This window comes from Falco rusticolus, chromosome 3, assembly GCF_015220075.1.
Source record: "Falco rusticolus isolate bFalRus1 chromosome 3, bFalRus1.pri, whole genome shotgun sequence".
NCBI classification, from domain to species: Eukaryota; Metazoa; Chordata; class Aves; order Falconiformes; family Falconidae; genus Falco; species Falco rusticolus.
The window spans coordinates 16,072,406-16,076,992 of record NC_051189.1 but is presented as its reverse complement, the minus strand read 5'-3'; positions in this window follow the sequence as shown (position 1 = coordinate 16,076,992).

Sequence of the window (4,587 nt, the reverse complement as noted above, 5' to 3'; positions counted from 1 at the left end):
GCAGAGTTTAAGGGACCAGCATCAGTTCACGTCAGAAGTTTGTGACAGAACAGAAAACTCTACCCATTTCCTGAGTCAGAGACTCGTGTCTTACCCACAAGACCAGCATTCTTCCCTATAGATATACTTTCCCCTTATTTCCTGAGGCTTGATTATGTTTAAGTAGACAGAATTACTTTTTTGCTATTCTGCTTTCTCAAGTGCTTTCTATGAAGCAAGATAACCATGTGTTAGAGGAAGGGTCATATTACTAGACGAAGCCAACAGCAGAACTTCTGGTGATTTTGGTGATGCTTTATCACACACTTAATACTACCAAGCAAATTCTTTTGCACAATTTATGGAGAAATTATTTTCCCTTTCACGTCAATTTTGCACTTCATACCTTGAGAGAAAGTAGTGTTTCCTTATAATGCACATTCAGATTCTAGGAGGAAAATACTAGAAATAGATAATGCATTTGAATTTCATGTTATTATTCCTATGGGTTTCTTCCTTCTCAGGGCTGCTCTCAGTCCATTCTCTGCCCAGCCTGTACTTGGTACTGGGACTTGCCCTGATCCATGTGCAGAACCTTGCATTTGTCCTTGTTGACCTTCAAGAGTTTTGCACAAGCCCGCCTTTCAAGCCTGTCAAGATCCCTCTAGATGGCATTCCTTCCCTCCAGCATGTTTACTGCACCACACACCCTTGGCAGACTTGCTGAAGGTGCACTTGATCCCACTGTCCGCGTCACCAACAAAGATGCTGAACTGCACCAGAGCCAGTATGGACCTCTGAAGAATGCCACTTATCGCCATTCTCTACTTGGACATTGAGCCATTGACCACAACTCTTTGAGTGTGACCACCCAGCCAATTCCTTATCCACTGAGTGGTCCACCTATAAAATCCATGTCTCTCCAAGTTTAGACACAAGATGTCATGTGGGACAGTGTCAAAAGCTTTGCACAGTTCTACTGAAAATGGTTGAAATCGACTACAGCCTCACAGGGTACTGATTTATGCTGAGGGAGAGCCATGTCTTGGCTCCGAGTCTCACCCAAGAAGAGCAAAAAGGGTTGAAATGGACACAGCCCCCATAGAAGGAAGGCTGATTAACTCGTGCCTTCCCCTCCACTCCTCCCAAAATGTGTGTATTATATTTTACGTAACCATAAAAGTAATTCCTATGTAGCTAAATATAGCTATCCTAGCTTCCACAGGTTTGCAAACAGAGTAATTAGAAGAAACAAACTACTGCCCTAGTGTGAAGGGCCCTGGGGGAGGTGGGGGGGGGGGGGGGGGGGGGAGGCACTGTGTGTGCTCAGAGGATTTTCCCTAGGTGTCCTCTAACAAACAGAACAGGAGAGCTTCTCCCTGACAGAGGGACTGAGCACCCTTCTCCTCCACTGATGATAAAAGGTGCTTACATTGACTTGTAAAAAGGAAATGTCCCCATTACCTAAAGTTCAGTTTTATGAACAACCCCACCATAGCATAAAACTGATTTGCAAAAGGGAGAGGTGGTTCAGAGTTTCTGTGATGGAATAAGAGCCACAACATTATGGCCTGCATAAATAACACCTCAATACTTTCCATCTTCAGGAAGCAGGAAAGTGATTTTAAACTCTGAAAAACACCTGAACACAAAACCCATCATATGGAGTCACAAAGAGGAGGGCTTGTCTACAAACAGGGCAGCTCCCTTTGCATAAATTCTTGAAAGTCGGGTTAATTTACCACTCTGTAAGCAGCTAACATAAGGAATGCAAAGGGGGCTGCAACAGCTATGCTTGCCCACTTGTGAGCTGTTGAATGGCCCTAACCAGTGGATGGACAGAAACCAGCAACTCGGTGTGTGTATAGGGAAATCACTCCACAAAATCCCTCATGTTTTGGATTTGTTTTGTGATATGGAGGTTTTGTTCTGTAGCCACCCTCACTGAGAGCACTGTTTCCCTCTGCTCCACACGCTTACACAAATACCCACACCTGTAAGCTAGGTGTTGAATGCCAAGAACTCCTTTACTGGACATATTCCAGCAAAGGAATTAAAACTTTTTAAACAAAAAGAAAAAAAAAAGTAGTTTTGCTCTTTCCCACAATTAGATCCTGATTTCTGGGGAAGGTAGGAGGTAGATAACTTTGCCCTATACTTGTGTTGCTGCCAGTTTCTTCGACACATTAGTTCGTGTTTGCTCTGTCTTTGTTTCAGTGATGTGTTGTGTAACGTGAGCAAGCAGAAAGCCAACTATGCACCAGCAGGAAGGCTTGGAGTACTCTGATTTTTTGGCATGATGTCATGTATTGTGAGCTGGGTTTTAAGTATCTGACAGTTAGTCCTTGGAATTGGCAGCTAAAGTATGCTAAAGACCAGGACCCTGAATAACCTAACTCAGAGAGTATATCTGGGACCAAACGGTGACTTCATTCATCCCCTGTGCACACATGCTTGGTGCAGTGAGCGTTCAGAACTCGCCTGAGTGCATGTCCCTGTACTCAAGGGCAGCACCGCATTCTGCCCTTAGCACATGCTGCAGAGCTAAGATGGGTAGCTCCCCACAGAAAGACATTGTGCCACACGGACATTAGAAATGATGGATGGACGACAAGGACTTCATTGTATCTTCACTCTGCTCCGCAGACACACACACACACCCCACACACACACCCTGCTCTATAACCTGGGCACTCAAAACTAAGCACTCCAGTGTGGGAAATACTTAAAGTAGAAAACTCAAAAGAACAAAACTAAGGAAAAACTTCTGACTTTGTTGGCCAATCACATGTATCAATGATAGTAGCCCAAAGCTGTAATATTGCTGTTTTCTGACCAGGCTTCTGCAGCTTTGCTCCTGTATGTTCACTTCACCTCCACTGCGACCCCACTGTCTCGGGCTCAACCCTATCCTCAGTCACAGACTGAAAGACTGTGAGGAAGGAAAAGCTTATGACTCCATTTCCTACATAGGGAAAGAATATATTTTAAAGGTATTTACCAGCCTAAAGAAACCAGCCTAGCAGACAGCTGTGAAAAATCTCACTGTGTGTTTCTCTGCAGCATTAAAAGTTGAGCTGTCAGCTCCTCATTGATAACAGGGACCAGTAGGATTTCCTTACTTTCCAGGAACCTTGTAAGGAACTCAGAGGTTGTGGTAACAAGGAATCTTAGATGACAGATTGACCTCTTGTCTCTGGTGGGAAAAGAACAGGGTAGCTCTGAACCATAGGGTTTGTTTCTCAGCTGATTTACTGCCTTTCTATTAATGCAGTCCGGCTGAGGCTCATGCCATGACGCAACCAACCAGCTGTGAAACGGAGCTTGGTTCCATAGGATTTCACCAGCTACCTCTCCACTGAGTCAGGGATAACAAGCACTGCACTTTGGGAGATGTTTCAGGGCATGCCTTTTCCTTCTTGTGTCAAGGAATCAGTCCTGCACAGAAAAGACTGTTGAGTTGAAAGACTCGGGTATGGTTTTTTACATGGTATGTGAAGAGAAAAGCTCCTGAAGTCAAAAACTGGCAGTCAAAAGCCCCAAATAAGGGCTCAAGTACCTGCTGCAAGATTCTCAGAGAGCTCATCTCATCAGATACATGGTCCTGAACCGTGACATCATCCACGCAACTCAAAGACCTTGTGCATCTGTAGCTGTCATCCAGATGAGTGCCCAAAAACACACATGCTGTCCAAGACACGGTGCATTCAGGCACAGCAGCTCATCCAGCTCTGGATGACTGCATACACCATTCCCTTCCTAACTGAAAAGCCAGACTGTGTTTATACAAGCGCAGCCTCCCTGCACCAAAAGAGATAGCTTAGTGCAACCAACTGCAAAATTTGGTCTGTTAAATCCATTTCATCCTTCCAAATGCATGTTGCAATAGTCATCATTAGTAAAGCTTTAGTCATCAGATCATAACTGAGAATGGAGCCGAATTGCAGTCAGAGTTCACTACTTAACATTTTAAATGCTCCACAGCCAGTATCTTGCCTGATGTGCTCAGTGGAGGCTCCATTATGGGGCAGTGGGGGGTGTGGGTGTGTGTGAAGTTTTGCAACCTTATTTAACATGGAGAAACTCTGTCAGTTCCTGCGGGGACTCCTGATGATCTCCACTTGTCACTGACAGAGCCCTGCGTAACTGCATTAGTCTGGTTTGCTTTTCAATTAGCTGTCAGACTGCAACCAGCAGAAGCCTTGAAAGAATTGATTGAAAGCCTCACAGTCAAATGGTATCAATCTGGAACTAAGGAAGAGAAATTTTTATTCAAAACCTACAGAAATAGAGATCAGAATGGGAAAAAAAATAATCCAACACCACAAGTTAAAGGTAATTCAAAAGGATGTTAAACTTTGATAGATGGATTCAAGCAACACGATTTGTGGTTGCAGTTTTCTATGTTTCTTTTCTGCCAGAAGGCAGAAGGGTGAACTCATCTATTAGAAATACATATGGGATGGTGCATACAGTAACTAATTTTGCATCTCTTAAGAGAAAAGAAACTTCCCAAGATAAATGTTATTTAAATAAAACTATTGAAAAACACTAAAGGATATAATAAAGTCTTTATTAATAGTTTACAAGGGACAGACTTAAGGCAAA